At 36.4% G+C, this 17,378-nt stretch overlaps 1 long non-coding RNA gene across 1 annotated transcript in view; it reads right to left on the bottom strand.

Moving 5' to 3' along the window:
• LOC148130729 (uncharacterized) overlaps positions 1-17,112 on the bottom strand; it is a 40,415-nt gene extending 23,303 nt beyond the window's left edge. Inside the window, exon 1 of the long non-coding RNA XR_015749612.1 lies at positions 16,857-17,112. This is a non-coding gene — a long non-coding RNA (uncharacterized LOC148130729). The remainder of the gene's footprint in view (positions 1-16,856) is intronic.
• Between the last annotated feature and the right edge of the window lie 266 nt (positions 17,113-17,378).

Raw genomic sequence — 17,378 nt, 5'->3', positions numbered from 1 at the left:
TTTGACCTTGATCGTCTATTAACTGTAATATTTTCCTTGATTCTTTCTCTTTTCTCAATTTATATGCTAACCATCTACCTGGCCTATTTGCATCTTCAAAATAGTTCTGTTTAGCACTTCTAATTTTTTGTGCCAGTTCTTCTTTCTCTACTTGATCCATTTTATGTTTGATTATGTCCATTTTAAGTTTAATATCTTTTTTCTGTGGCGTTTTCTGTAATTCTTTTTCCAGTTTTTTATGGTCATCTTCTAGAGCTTTAATCATTTGCCTCTTCCTAATGTTCTTTTTCTTTGTATAGTCTATTATTAATCCTCTTGCATATGCCTTCATTGTATCCCAAACATTCTGTATTGAAGTATCTTCTTTTTTGTTTTCATTAAAGAAGAAGGCCAATTCTTTTTCCATCCATTGTGTAAAGTTTCTTCCCTTTAAAATAGTATTATTTAATGTCCATCTAGATCTTCTTTTTTGTCCTTTCCATTTAATTGTCATTGGATTATGGTCTGCCCATGTACTTGTTTCAATATTTATTTCTTGAATATTGGATAATAATTCTGTTGATGTCCAAATCATATCTATTCTGGACCATGATAAATGTCTATTTGAATAAAAAGTATATTGTTGAATTTTAGCATTTCTTTCTCTCCATATATCTTTTAAATTTAATTCATCTGTCATTTTAAAAAAGGATTTAGGGAGAGTCTTCCTATTTTGTCGTATTGCTTTTGCTGTATAGTCCAGTTTATTGTCTACAATTCCATTGAAATCTCCCATCATAAGTATATTAGCATAGTCCAGTTCAATTATTTTCATGTGTAATTTTTTATAGAATTCTTCTTGTTTATCATTCGGGGCATAAATTGCAACCAAGAGTGTTTTTGTATTATTATCCACTATTTCAACCATTAATACTCTTCCGTCTTCATCAGTATAAATCAGTTTTGCTGGAATGGTTTCTTTAATGTACAAAACCACTGCTCTTTTCTTACAGTGAGTCAGAGAAGTAAATATTTTCCCTAATTTTGATCGTGTCAGTAATTGTTCGTGTTGTTTTTTAATGTGTACTTCTTGTAGGCAAATTATATCAAGTTTTAGCTTCTCTAATTTGTGAAAAAAAAAATTTCTTTTGGTAGCTGAATTCAGTCCATTTATATTCATGGAAATCAGTTTTTTTTCCTCCATGGTTATGCTTTATATTTAGGTCTAACAGCTCTCGTGGATCTTACTTCACGTTGTTCTTTGGTCTCCACTTGTCCACCTATTGCGCCTTCTTCTTTTCCCATTCCCATTTGGTCCTCTTCAAATTCCGTTAAAATGTTCTCTTTTTCTATCTCTATTTCTCTTCTTTCGAAAAATTCCTTGTAGAATATTTCTGCTTTCTCAATTGAATCAATTCTGTGTCTCTGTTCTTGCCATGTAAACATTAATCCTTCTGGAATCAGCCATCTATAGTTCACCTCTTTTTTCAATAGCATTTTGGTCAAAAATCGATATTCTCTTCTGACCTCTCTCACTTTTCTAGGTACTTGTTTTAAGACCACAATCTCTTTGTCTTTATATTTCAACACCTTCTCTCTTGCCACTTGTAATATTTGGGTTTTAATAGTTTTTTTGGTGAATCTGACATGAACCTCTCTTGGTAATTGGTTCCTCATCGCATATCTTGTGAAGACTCGATATATCTCATCTACTCCATCCATCATCTTTTCCTCTGTTATTTCCAAGGCTCCAGCCAAAATTTCAATCATTACTGCAGCCAAATCTTGTCCTTTTTCTTCCTCAATATTTTGGAATCTAAGATAAAATTCTGACCTGTCCATCTCCCACTTCAACATCCCACTTTTTTCTTGTTCAACCATTGTTAATCTGCTATTAATATTTCCAATTGTGTCATCTCTTTGCTTGTCTTTCTCTTCTATTTTTTGGATTCTCTCATCATGTTTCACCATCATTTGTTGAACATTTTCAAATTTTTCATCAATCTTCCCAATTCTTTGGTCAATACTCTCCATTCTTTGTTCAATACTCATTTTAAGTTCTTGTATTCCTTGCATAACCATCGTTAAATCCACTTGTGCTTTATCTTGCTTCGCCATTATTGAAAGTCGTCCTCCAGATGATGGGGAGACAGGAGCAGAAGTTGAGATGCCCGAAGGTAAAATTTTCTTACTCATTCCGTAGCTCAGAGTCTTCCGGCTCTTTTAATCCAATTAATAAGGTAACCAATTGTAATCCAATTAGGAAAAAGGAAAACACCAAAAAAAAAAAAAAAAAAGCCAGTAAAAAGTAAAAAGCCCAAAATTAAAAAAAGAGAAATTCTCCAGGTTCTTCAAGACCTTAATCCAGTTGTGAAATACTCAATTGTAATTCAAAAGTAAAAATTAAAAATAAAGAGAAAAAAAGACAAAATAAAGCCCAACAATATTAAAAAATAATAAGCAAAGAAAAAGGAAAAAAAGGAGTTCTTCAGGTTCTTCCCACCTTAATCCAATTGAAAGGCCTCAAAAAATGGAAAATAGCTATAGAAATAAGTCAAAAGTAGAGATAAAGAGGCAAATATCCCAATGAAAAAAAAAATGAAAAACAAATATTCTGAGGCTTCCCCTTTAAAAATAAAATAAAAATGAGGTAAAATAAAAAATAAGTATACCAATATTACAAAATATTGTGGGGTTGGAGGGGAGGGATAAAACAGTTAATAAAAGATAAAAAAAAAAAAAAGCACACACTGCCTTTTATTTATCCAAGGCTCTTATTTGGCTTCTCCACAAATTTCAAAGCCAAGCTTCAAATATTCAAATATTCAATTGATAATAGAAGTCCCAAAGAGCACCTGTATAAACATCTTCCAGTGCTCTTCCCTCTATCTTATCGCTTCCAGTGGCCTTGAGAAGAATTTTTTTTCCCAGCTCTCAACTTCAAATAAAATATTTTCAAGCCTCTAGTTGGCAGTGTTACAAAATTTCTTAAAACCACAAAATTTCTTAAAACCACCAACCAACCTTTTTCCCCCTAAAAAAAGCCTAAAAAGAAAAAAAAGTATATATATATTTATGTATATTTTAAAAAAAGATACTAAAGGGGGCCTCTATTTTATAAAATATAAACAGTCAAAAAGGAGAAAAGAGAGCAAGTAAATATAAAAGAAAAAACCAGTCTGATTGACTAGATCGCAATAGAAGTTCAATGAAGAGAAAAAAAAAGTAAAAATAAAAAGCCAAGTCTCACTTTGACATTCTTAAAAAAAAAAATCGCCGCTAAGTCAATTTTTGTCAAGGATTTTACAGATTTCTTCTCATTCTAGGGTGTCCTTAAGTCCCAAGTAAAAAAAAAAGATCCTCACCAGCCGATACACTTCTCTTTCTATCTCGTCCTTCCGGAGCTGTCCCAGCTTCAGCAGCTTAATGGCTGCCTCTCCGCCCATGGTAAAAGGGCTTCTTCTGGATCAACCAGGGACTTGCGATGTCCCAGAGATCTACAGAACGCGCCCCTTACTGTCACTGTCTCTACGGGACGGTTTAGGTCCGTTGGGACCGACCAGCTGCGATCTTGGAGCCCTGAGATTGCAGCTGTATCGCAGCGACGAAGCTCCACCTTCTCTCGGATTCAATTTTTTTAACAACCAGCTCTATGGGCATGGCTTAGTTGGTGGGTGTGGCTTGGTGGTCATGTGACTGGGTGAGCGTGGCTTGGTGGTCATGTTATGGCTGGGTGTGGCCAACTCAATATCACTCACATCGAGGCACCATCTCCTCGCCTGGCCTCTCATGACTATGGGGATGCTGCAACAGTCATAAGTGTGAAGAATGGTCGTAAGTTGCTTTTTTCAGTGCCATTGTAATTTTGAATGGTCATTCCACACAAGCAAAGTACCAGCAAAGAAGTCTAGTCCTGCCAAGAATGTAATAAGGGTTAGTGGAGAGGCAGTTTCTCTAAGGAACACCAGAATGTTTCCTTCCTGCCTCCTTACAGGATTAGGCCAGTAATTTATTCTAACAACCGGTTGTCCTAACTGCTTAGAATGTTAACAACCAGTTCTAGTGAATAGGTGTGAACTGGTAGAATCCCACCCCAAGCAATTATGATGATATTAACTGCAGTAAGGGAGCCATTTCCAGTCCCTAGGACCCCCAGGCCCCCAGGACTCTTGGGCCTGATGGCATTGCCAGTCTTGAGGGATTTGCAAAATATTGAAAAGGATGATTATTTTCATGATTTTCTACCAATTGTTTTTTTTTTTTATGATACTTGCTCAATTTGCTATTGTTGAACATTTTTTGCTCTTGAACTATATATTAGCCATGTTTCTATTTCTGACAGTGTTTTTCTTTCATTTATTTTAGTTTATCTTCTGCCACTGATTCTTATTTTCCTAATATCTCCCATTAGTTACGTTGCTGCTCCTTCAGTTGCTGCTGCATTTGATTTTATTAGTTTTTATTTGATTTGTGGTCTTGAATTCAATTATATCTTGTCCTTTTAATAGAGCAATTTCAATGATCCTTTTAATTTACAAAGAGACACGTTAGTTGACCCTGTGTTTTCTTGTACATTTTCTTATTTTATAAAACATTTCAACATTTGATGCACTGTTTGCATTTTGCACAATGAGCAAAATATCTCATCTGGTACATTTCACTCTTAGCATTCTCTCTCTATGTGAAGTTTCAACAAAAGTGTAACGTTCTGGCTTCAAATAGAACTTTGAAGAAAAAAAAATCTTCATCAATATATAATCATTAACTGTATAAATACCAACTAAAACCTATGAGAAATGAATAACTTTTATGGTCAGGTATCAAAAATTTCAAAACCAATTCTGAGGATCAGTTTGAGTTAGAAAGAAAATAAAGTACAGCTGAACTGTAGAAAAGAGATGGTTTACCTTCCATCAGGTATCAAAGTCCATCAGATTATCATATGATGACAGCAGTACTGCTGCATAAACTAAAGTGAGTAGACATGGCCATGTTTCAAGTCAAAGTTATCATATATTTTATCTAGAACATCCTATCTTTTTGTCCTATTCTCAGAAGAAACCTTTTAAAGAGGAAGTATAATTCCCAGTGGAAGAGAAAATGAGGTAAACTTCTTAATACCTGGAAGATAAGATTTTGTCGTAAATAGTCATCCTTTGATAAGACATATTGTACATTAACAATTAGACAAGGACATTTAAGAAGCTAAGAAAGGCCTCCTTTTTAAAGATTGACAACTGATAAACGAGGTTGGTAAGTACAGTTTGAGACTAGAAGCAAGCAGGGTGACTAATGAATGTAATTTGGTTAAGGAAGTGAAATAAAACTCAGCAGGACTTTTATTTTGCAAACTATACATTAAATAATGTCATTCTAAAAATAAAAATTATCAATGTTTTAGTGAATGATCTGAAAGCAATTGAGGTTGTAATACTGCAGTAGCTAAAACAGGCACAATTCTAGGGCTTTATTAAGGCTCTGTGATACCCAGACACAGAATGATCAATACAGAATTCTTTCTGCTTTCTTTCTGCATCTTACAACATTGCAATTCTTTTCTTTATTGCTCTGTGTTCATTGAAATCAGTAGCACAATAATTGGGATAAATTGCAAAAGTGAAAATATTGAAATAATTTTTGGCATTATACTTTAAATAGGTTTTGCTGCTTTGAATGAAAGACATTGGTTCATCTGATTATGTCAAAACTCTGGGTTATTCTAGAGTGATATCTTTCATTTGTGAGGCCCAGGACAATTACCTTCTACTACTCCCCTTTCCAAACCAGTCAAGTAAGTACCTGATCAATCTCTTGGATAGCAGTCAAAAAATAGAATCCATCTTCCATGCTATCTGTGCATCAACATTGGCCCTTTGATACATGTAGTATATTCTGAAAAGAAAACCTTGAGCACAAAATGCCCATGTCTTTGTATGGATTCAAGAATTTTATTTATGGTTCTGAAATGCATTTATCTGCACATGTGTAGTTATACAATTTGGATGAGGTTTTGAGATAGTAATTGATGGATGATCCTACTGTTATAACATAGCCACTTATGGATTCAATATTAGTGAGAAGCTTTCATGCGCTTGGAAATGCAAAGCAAGGTAAGGGGAGCAGAGACACGCTTTAGCTCTGCTTTATGAATGTTGGTAGTAGCTTATTCTGATCACTCAAAACCTCATTGTTGCAATTTCCTTGCAGATCTTTGCTATTGATATTGGAAATTAGAGAAGGATTAGGCTAGTATCAGATATTGAATGAAAAAAAATATAAGTTACTCTTTTATAATGGAATTTATATAGTTAGATCCTCTTTTGCTCTTTCTGATGCTTCTTGTTAACTTCCTCTTTTTCTCTTTTTCTGCATAAAACCCCCACCCTATAACCTAAAATGTGTTCAGTCACAAGTACACGATCCATTGTTATAATCTTCTTGGAGAACGTGAAGATCGGCCAGGGCTAGGCAACAAGGGAATATCCTCCCAAAGTAAATCCCAGCAGCCCAGCAGCAAAACCAAGATAAGACACTAAAACACAGAAAACAATGTCATTCTGACCCTCAAGCTTGTAGTTTAGAATATAGAGAATAAGGGGTATGTGGGGAGGGCCTCTTAGGCGTGGCATGTTCTGTGCAGGGGTATAAAATGTATTGTTTGAATATGAAAGCTTGCTCTTCTTGTACCCAATCCACTTGGGAAGGGACTTGAAGGCCCGTTTGCAAACGCTTATTTTCTTTAATAAACCTTTGAATTGTGAACCAGACCTGTTCCTGTGTTGTGAGTATTGAATAATTCGGTTCTTACATCCCACAGTATGAATCTCCATCTCCTTTCTGGATCTTAACAATCCAAATGTCCTATAAATATCTATGTTTTAGAAAACTTGAACATTAGTTTACAGTTTCTATTATTTTAATTATTGAGTAGAACTTAAGTTAGAAAACAATCTGGTCATCCTTAAAGCTTTACTATGTTTATAAACATATTTTTTTTACCAAAAGAAAACAAGCAGAGTTTTTAAAACAGTAATAACCACATTCTGATAAACTACCTCTTCCAGCCTGATAGCCTTATGCTGATACACCCAGAAAAACAAGAAAAGTGTTGAATCCATTCCAAGAATCTAATGTGAGAAAACATCTTAGATAAGCCCACTTAATTCACATAGAAATAAAGGTGAAGGCAGGAGAGAAACATATTGAACAACATTCTGTTAATGTAGCTATTCCAATAAAAATACTTTGACCAAGATAGCATTTGTTTCCTAATATTGTCTATTTTATAGGATTGATAGATTGCACGGGTACTATGTTAACCCAGGAAAAGAGGCAGTTTCTTTCAGAGTATATGATGAATTGTAAATGAGATGGAAAGTGTGCCCTTGCCTGTTTCAAATAACCTTTTCAGCTTGAGATATAAAGGACAACACAATGCACAGAATCTATGTGCTGGCTATATTATATGTAATATTTCCCCTCTTGTGATCTTGCTCTACTTCGTATTTATCCATATTTATTATTTAATTGATTTCATTGAATGTTTTAATCTTGGTTTCATTGTGTACTGATCAGAATCACTTTGAGTAAGATGGGCGGTCGTATAAATTTGACTCTAATCAATTGCAATTAATTTTCAATTTAGTAATTCCAAAATCTGTTCCCAGATTTAAACGTTATCTTTTGCAAACATTTTCCTTTAATATTGAAAGCAGGTATAAACTCTGCCTTCTCATGCAGGGAATATCTCTAGTCACAGGGAACCATTCGAGGCTCAGCCAAGATGGCTATCCTGCAAATCAAGAAGCACATAATGGTTACATTCCTTACATTGTTTGGGAGATTTGCCTAAATCTCAGTGTAGCAGAACAAAAGAAATATAAAAGCTGTGAAACCTTACTTAGGTGTACAGTTCATTCTTTATTATAAAAGTCTAGAAAACAGTTAACTTAGAAGAGCAACAAGAGTATTTGCTGATCAGATTAATAATAGAGATATACAGAGACTCAGCTTTTTTCAGGTGCTTTAGGATATGTGATTAAAAAATGCCACATCTGTCTGGAGTACACTAAGCAGCTGTGTCTTTTCTTGCAAAGGCACAGATGCTGTGAATAGTTTCCCCCCAAGTCCTAAAGCAGCTAATGGAATTTCAATCTGAAAACCTGCACATCCTAGTACAAAATATCTTGGGGAATCTTGACCAACCTCTAATCTTTTTATATTTAGGAAAAAGATGTAGAGTTTAATAGGGCATAACTAATGAAGAATTATCTACATATATTTTCAGTAAGGCCGTTATAGAATAAGCATTAATCTGTTCTTTTGTAAGATGTTCTTTTGTAATTATTTACTGTATGTGCTGGCTCAGTGGCTAAGACGCTGAACTTGTCGATTAGAAAGGTCAGCAGTTCAACGGTTCAAATCATTAGCACTGCATAATGGAGTGAGCTCCTGTTACTTGTCCCAGCTTCTGCCAACCTAGCAGTTTGAAAGCATGTAAAAATGCAAGTAGAAAAATAGGGACCACCTCGGTGGGAAGGTAACAGTGTTCCATGCGCCTTCAGCATTTAGTCATGCCAGCCACATGACCAAGGAGACATCTTCGGACAGTGCTGGCTCTTTGGCTTTGTAACGGAGATGAGCATCGCCCCCTAGAACTGGAAATGACTAGCACGTATGTGCAAGGAGAACATCTATCTTTACCTTACTGTATTTCTAGCAATGTTCTGTGTCAGGAAAAAGCATTGAGAGTTTGTGTTCCATATGGATTTCATTGATTTATCAGATCTATATTTTAATTTTGAAAATAAAGGCACTGCTATTTTATTACTCAGCAAGCAATAGTGTAGCAAAATATGTAAAACAGTAGTTTCAAAATAGATGACCTAAATAGGTGGCCAGATGGCATGCAATTTTTAACAGCCATTATCTCTCAACAACAGCTGATGAGGATGCTGAGAAAAAAAATGGTGTACTTATTTCTAGCTAAATAGGAGTTGATGACTGCCAAAGTACTTTTACTATTCCTTGCACTTGGAAATAAGCATATTCATAACTTTTGCTGACACATAAGAGTATATTTTAGAAACCCATAATTTCTATTGCAGTTTTTTTTCAAGGCTACCAGGAAATGTAGTACTTCACAGCTACATATATTTTCAAGGATAAATAAAAGAGCAATTTGCCATTTGTATTAAGTTAAATCAGACTTTCAGCTCAATCAAAACAGCTTGCAGCTGGATGTAATAATGTGGTTTTCTGACACTCAGAGAAAAATTGAAGCTCTTTAGAAAAGTCCCTGCTGATATTCAGCATGGTATAGCCTTCACTAGCCATTTCTTGGTCTCTTTGGATGTTTTTAAATTTGGTAAACTGAGAGGAAAGGAAGAGAAAAAAAGGAAGTGCCCAGAAAGTAGAGCACAAAAGAACTTTTTAAATGGTGTTTTATTAGGACAATAAAGTAAAATGCAACATGCAGCTGAATGGAATGAGTATGCTGATTCTATTTAATTTCTCATTCAGTTTTTCTCTGTGTCATAGACCAAAAAGTATTGTTGGAGCACTGAATGAAAAATCAAACACACCAAGCCTGGCGAGTTGTACTAATAGAAACAGCTTGTTATTTTCTTCAAGTGGCTGTTGGAAAATTCTTCTAGATGCATGATTGAGAATCTTCTTTCTATGATTCTTTGACCTGGAAGGCGTGCAATAATGAGTACCTCAAAGTCATGTCATGAGGATAACAGAACAAAGGATTATGGAATTTTTCTTTTTGACTTCAGTGAGTGAAAAAAAGACCCATATCAGCAACAGCTTGTCAAAGCTGGTGCTTATATGTGCAACAGAAAACAATATGCACAGCCAGAGGACAGCTCTATTGAGCTGTTCACCCAGCTGAACAGGCAGGCCACATTTTAAACTGAGAATGATTTGCCTACTTAGCCATATGATGAAAGTTGCAGTGGAAATACTGGGCTCTTCAGATTTGTGGCAGATTGCCTCCTCCACACATAAATCACCCTTTGCAAAGTTGCATTTTGTAAATATTTTTCTAATGAGGAGATGGCAAGGGTGTACTAGGCAGGGGTGGGATTCTACCAGTTCAGACCAGTTCGGTAGAATCGGTGGTTATGATTTCCGGTAGTTCGGAGAACTGGTAAACCGGGCTGCTGGCTAGCCCTACCCCCTCCACCTGCTTCTCCGCTCCCTGCCCAGTCAGTCCTTATCGTGCATGCATGACATTGTGCACATGGGTGACAAGCTGACTGCATTCTAGCCCCGCCCACCCCATCCCACCCCTCCTTATCCTCACCATGCACCCTTGCTGCCTGCAGTCTGTCTTCGCCCGCCTGCCAGCCATTGCTGTCCACTTTCCACCATGATCTCCCTAGGTAAAGGAGGCTCTGCAAGCCTAGGTTGCCTACATGCTGCTGCTGCTGCCAGCTCCAGTTGAGTCCTGACTCCTGGGCCAGCCTAGGCTGCCACCACCATGCTACTGCTGCCGCCCTCGCCCTTGTCACCATTGCCGCCACAAGCCCCAGTTGAGTCCTGATTCCTGGGCTGGCCTAGGCCGCCACCGCCATGCTGCTTCCCTCAGCACTTGTGGCCCAGCTAGCTGCCCCCCATCCCTGTCTGGCTTGCTTAGCTGACCATGCCTAGCAATTCCCCCCCCCACCCCACTTGCCTGGATGGCTTAGCCACCAATGCCGCCCATGCGGCACTCATGGCCTAGCAAGCTTCCCCCCACAATTGTCCCCAGCCTCCAGCTTATCTGGCTTGCTGGTGGCAGAGAGGAAGGCGACCTGCCTGATCTGTCACCTTTTGGGTCCCCACCAGCCTGCATCTCGCCCCCTGCCTCTCCACAGCTGCTTGGCCTTGCCTGCTAGGGGTGGGGTGGGGGCAGCCAGGGAGCACAACGTTATGCCCCCAGGCTCCTATTGCACCTTTGGCCTGCCGCCCCTTCCCTCTACCGCCTGCCGGCCTGCGTGCTTTGGCTGAATGCAGGCCGCATTCTGTGAGAATAGTGCAAGTCAAGCCTCGTGAGAGAGGATCTTCCTCGGCGGCCTGCACTTGGCTAAAACATTTGGCTGGGCGAGGAAGGGGGGGGGCTGGCAGAGGGATGATGCAGGTGGACGCGTGCTTCCTGGTTGCTCCCTACACCTCCTCCCAGCAGCTGTAGAGAACCTGAGCAGGGGATAAGATGCAGGCTGGCAGGTAGCCGAGTGGCAAAGGCTCTGCCTTGGCTGGCTCACCTTTCCCTCTGCCACCAGCCACAGGAGGAAGGTAAGTTTCCAGGCAGTTGGGATGCCGGTGGGGTGGGCTCTTGAGGGAGGGGAGGAGGTCCCACCCCCAGCCCTTTTGTTGGACCCAGAAACCTTGCCTGTCAGCTTTTCTGGGCAGCGCAGGACTGGGTGAGAATGAGCAATTGCACCTGGTCCCTGGGACTCTAGGAGACTGGCCAGGAAGAACGTAAGTTAACAAGCGATGTTGAAAGTGTGTGTGTGTATTTCAGGTGGCTCTCCTAGCTTTAGAAGGAGAGAGGGAAGGAGGAAGGGAAGGGACAGAAAGAGTAAGAGAGAGAGAGAAAGAGAGAGAGAGGGAAAGAGAGAGGGAGAGAGAGAAAGAGAGAGAGAAAGAGAGAAAGAGAGAAAGAGAGAGGGAAAAGAGGGAAAGAGAGAGGGAAAGAGAGAAAGAGGGAGAGAGAGAGAAAGAAAGAGAAAGAGAGAGGGAAAGACAGGAGGGAGAGAGAGAAAGGGAAAGAAAGAGAGAGAGAGAAAGAAGAAGAAAGAGACAAGAAAGAAAAGAAAGGGAAAAGGGAAAGAAAGAAAAAGGGAGAAAGGAAGAAAAGGTATAGACAAAGAAAGTTATGGATGGAAGGAAGGGACAGAAAGAAAGAAAAGAAAGAAAGAAAGAAAGAAAGAAAGAAAGAAAGAAAGAAAGAAAGAAAGAAAGAAAGAAAGAAAGAAAGAAAGAAAGGGGGAGAGAGGAGAAAGTGAATGAGATATATGAATGGATAGATAAATACATAGAAGGAGGGAGGGAGAGATAAAAAAGGAGAGGAAGGACGGATACAAACCCTGGCTTCAGAAGACTCTTAGAAACAGCACAGCTATCTAGGACTGGCCTGGAAGGGATCTCGAAAGTCACCAACCACCTGCTCCAGCAGGAGATCCTCATAGAATAGCAGAGTTAGAAGGGAGTGTGTGTGTGTATGTGTGTGTGTGTTTGCATGGCTGTCAAAACAGATCAAGCAGATCAAACATCCAAAAACAGATCAAGTAGCTCTGGGGGGGTCAATCATAATTTAGAACACTTGCTAAGCAACCGGCCATTAAGCAAGGACCACTTGTATTTGGTTTGCCAGTCACATGGCCACCTAGCCACAATCACCCGGTCATGTGACCATCAAATCACATCCATCCAGTCACGTGACCACCAAGCCATGCCCACAAATTAAGACATGCCCACAGAATTGGTTGTTACAAAATTTGAATCCCACCCCAGTACTAGGTAATGATACGTGAGAAACTTTGAGAGAAGAATTGTAGTGGCAGTCAGGAAGGACAATTCAGTGATGCAGATTGGGGAGAAACATGCATTGGGAAGTAATAGACAATTGTAAATGAAGACAGAGTCGATACATAATCTGATTTCTAGGAAACACACAAAACCTAATTTGTGTTTTTATTTACATCTTCATGAAGTAGCTCTTGACAGCATGGTATTTATCATCATTACCATTGTAGCAAATTAAGAAAATTAATTTGATTTGTAACACATCACATATAGAACATTTGACACTGAAATAAGCATATACTGTATATATGTGTGTGTATATGTGTACTCATATACATTCATTTAAAATGATTCCAAATGCTTTGTAGAATACAACCTTTACTGTTTTTTTAAACTATGCATTTTATAATTACAATTGTGACTTTAAATGCTCACTTCAGTGAGAGATGATGAAAATTGACAAGTAGTTATAGTCATACATTCAGTCATATGAATACCTGTCATATACAATTAGAAAAAAACAAAATGCTATTACAATGTACAGGATAAGTGAAGGTTAGGATCCTACTCAACCATTAGCAGGATGAATAACCCATAGCTTCCAGGAAATTGTTCTATGTGACATTTCACAAATGTCATATGTTGAATGAAAATATTCAACATGGTAAATATACAGCAAGATCATTTCAATAAATTTAATTATACATTTCTGTATAATTTAAATGTTGTAATGATGAGGCAGTCGAGTTGTTTGATCATGAACAACTGAATCATGATGATCTTTATTGGAGTCTAGTCTTGCATTTATATACATTTTTAATTATCCTCCATCATTGGTTAACTTTGGTTACTGCTTAACTTTCGTTACTGTTTAGCACAGTAATTAATACAATTAATTATCTCTAGTTAAAGTCTAACGTATGTTTACTTCCTCTCTCTAATCCTCCTTTAGATTAGTGACTTTTTTACCTGAGTTGTATTTGCTTGGAAACATTCTTTATCTGAGGTTTGCCATCCAAGATTGTAACATTCCTGCAATTACAACTCTACATTTAAATATTCCAAAACTAATGTAAAGAAGTGCTAATTAAGGTACTTGAGCAGCTGTTGGCATACATTTTGTCTTTATATGGTATTTTGTGTTTTTTGAGAAATGTCCCTGACTATGAATAGCAAATCATAGAAAGAAGGCATTAATTAGTTGGGACCAGATGTATCTCAACAAGAGTTTAATTTGGAATGAGATAAAAATATTTGTGGAGAATTATGGTGAATTTACTGATGTGCATTGTGAGATCAATACTATATTCAAATTGCTTACAACTTTTGTAATATTTTTAGAAATAAAAATTTATTTTCTAACATTTCTGGCTTACTTGATAATAACAGCAGTCATATTTTATCTTGGACATTACATTTAGTAACTGATGTTTACAAGCAGCACAGGAGAAAGTATTACAGTTAAATCAACCAGAGAAAGAGTAGATATATGAACCTAATCAGGTATCAAAAAGAGGAAATGTTTTTAAGAAAATCCTCATGCAAACATCAAAATATGTACAGTCTTTATTTATTTATATTCCACATTTATTATTTTTATAAATAACTGAAAGAGCTGAACAAACAGTGTAATAAATAGTGTTGGGTTGTTTATATGTTTATAGGTTCTGGATTTTGAACACATCCTGTAAGTTAGCCCATTTGAGGAACCTTGGTTCAAAAAGGTATGCCTCATGACGTACCACTTTGCCCAGTCATGAGAATTTTAATAGCAAACAGATATTTTGGCACCTGTATATCTTTACCTATAAAGTATAGAACATGATACGATTGCTAATTTTTGAAATTAGCAGCTGGTCAGCTTGGCTTTACGAGATACAAATTTCCATCTAGATTTCCATCAAATATCTAGCTTTTTCTATGTAGAAATAATGTTAAGATGCACCCTTCTTTACTTTTCTAAACTGTTAGATATTGTAATTAAAGTTCCCAAATTGCATTTGGTAACATAAAAGATATCTTTAACATTTGCCATATATTGAAGCAGCTGTTTAATGATATTATTCACTAAGCAAATATTTAATTAGGCTTGAAATGTCATGCCAAACCCTTTACCTATCACACAAGTTGAATATCAGCAAACAGACAGGACAACAGGAATATATGTTGTAAGCATTAATTTTGGTAAATAATCCAACTGGAGACATTAAATAGAAGATAATCCTGAAAATATAGATTAAGCAAAAAGGAATTGCTGTTGCATGCCAGATGCTGTCACACTTCCTGCTTTGTGATTAAAATTTCAACACTAGCAATTTTGAAAGAATTGTACAATCAAGAGCTTACTATCTGAGATAAAAACTCAATCTAAAATTGATTAAACTTTACATAAACTTTTCTGGGCAATAGGTACTGCTTGATCTTCCACTCTAAGAAAGGGAAAGAGCTTGCAATTTAATAGGTTGGCATTTCATTTTTTGTGGCATTATCTATGAAAATACAATTAGTTTGGATTCAGTCAATGGTAAATTTTATACTCATTTGTACAGATTGTTTTTCAAATTAATTCACCAAGATTCAATACCGTTTCTGGTTTCATGCAGGAATAAATCTCCTATTTAGTGTTGTCTAAAATCTCTACCATGCTTCTATGACAGTATTTTAAGACAACCCTATTGCATTATGACTATCATTAGAAAAGAACTGGCAGTATTTTTAAAATGTTCAATACCAAAATAAACCCAATCCATCCAATCATGTATAAGAAAGAAATGGGAAAATTACTATCTAGGGTCCATGTAGTACTTTCTTTTCTGCTTTGTATAGCAACTGGGCAATTCTGTTTATATATGTATCATATTTATATGATTGCCCATCTCACAAAAGAAAAGAAAAGAAAAAGACAGTAGAATTAGCCATGTCTTCTCAGATTAATTAATATGCATTACATATTATAAAAAGAACTAGGAAACCAAGCACCACATTGGACACTAAACACCCAAAACTAGTGAGATATCACCACATATACTTGATAAATATTTCAAAGATATTATACATTATTTTTAGCTGTATGTAATACTTTAAGACTTTTCAGTGTTTTGACACTATAGTTCTAAATGTTTCCAGTGATTTTAAAAAAAGAAATAACTAGTAGATATTATTAATTTGGCAAGTAGCAGCAAAAAACCTCCTCAAAGGACTATTTACTTTGATTCATGAACAGTGACATTAATTTTAGACAAGTATTAGACAATACTTGAATTATGATATCATCAATAAACTTGAATTTCATACTCTGTAGGTTATTTATGTTGTAACAAAAGTAGATTATTTAATATTTCTTAGGGGTAAGAATTACTAAAATTAATAATATTGTACATTTCAGGTGAAATATTTTACAAATTTTGAATTGCCATATTAGAAAAGCCAAAATACAAAACACACCAATTCAATGAAACATATTGGTATGTATGTGTATGTATGTGTGTGGACATATAGATAGGGATACATATAGATATACATACCTGATTCTGTACATACTAGACAATGCATGATTCATTGAATTATTATTTCAGAGATATTTTCTTCATAAACAGAGCAACAGAAAAGCCATGGGCAGACAACCCCCCCACCAGGAAACCAGAAGAGCAGCTCCCTGGAGCACATGCGTGCACTGGCCAGCTAGTCTTTGCGCATGTGGGAGCACTGGAAACTGAAAGAGCAGCTCCACAGAGTGCATGCGTGCAATGGCCAGCTGGTCTTCACGTGTGCATGTATGTTAGAAACCAGAAGACCAGGTGGCCGGCGTTCCTGGATGTGCCGGGAAGCTAAGCCTCTGGTTTCCGGTACTCATGCGCATGCACGTCAGGGAGCTGCTCTTACAGTTTCTGGCATGCGCACACACATGTGGGCGCTCCATTTTGGTACTCAGTGTCGAAAAGGTTAGCCACACTGCAATAGGTGAACAAAAATGCTAAATCAGCTCTAAACATCTGGCTGCCTATATAATGAACCATAATAATAATAATAATAATAATAATAATAATAATAATAATAATAATAATAATAATAATAATAATAATAATAATAATAATAATAATAATAATAATAATAATATCCTTTAATAAAGTATAAAACAGAGACCAATGTATGATTTTCAAATAGCTTCTCAGTCAAATAACTTTGGTCTCAAAATTCTTTAAATCAGAATTTACCAAAAGCAATTTTTATGTGTTCTTGATTTGATATAGATTATCAAATGTTGACATATGTTTTGATTAAAAATTAAGTTATGTTTAATTGGAGAATTTATTTTAATCAATTTCATGTACTAAAAAAAAATCAGCTAAAGTTGTACTTACCAGTAAATTGTAGTTAAAAGTTCTGATAATCTTGCTGTCCTTGTTCCTTCTGAAATTGCTGATGTCAAAGACATAAATGGAATCCCTCTCTCATTTAATATGTATTAGTATTATTACATTTTTCAACATTAATCCACTGAGCAAATGAAACATTTATATCATGAAACACTTATGGGATACATTAATTGCAAATGGCAAATATAAAAAATGCAGATTGGAAAAAAGAAAATGAGATTAAAAGTATCATTTTGGCTGCAATCCTTCAGGCTGAGAAAAATACACAATAACTGGTCAAGGACAAATGGAAAACCAATGAATGAAAAAAATGCTCAAAACATGGGATTGGATAGGAGAGTTAATTCTGAATAATGACAATAATAAAGCTGGAGGAAAAAATAGTCTAAAAGCAGAAATATGAAATATGAATTTTAGGAATAACAGTGCATTAGTTTGTAATTTTGTGAGGACTTGAAGTGAACCAACTAACCGTACTAACCTATAAACTCATGTGTTTGTAATATT

The sequence above is a fragment of the Notechis scutatus genome, chromosome 4 (assembly GCF_049901735.1).
Source record: "Notechis scutatus isolate UNSWTSFEM ecotype Mainland chromosome 4, rNotScu1.2, whole genome shotgun sequence".
In the NCBI taxonomy this organism is placed as follows: domain Eukaryota; kingdom Metazoa; phylum Chordata; class Lepidosauria; order Squamata; family Elapidae; genus Notechis; species Notechis scutatus.
This window is presented reverse-complemented; position numbering and strand designations above follow the sequence as displayed.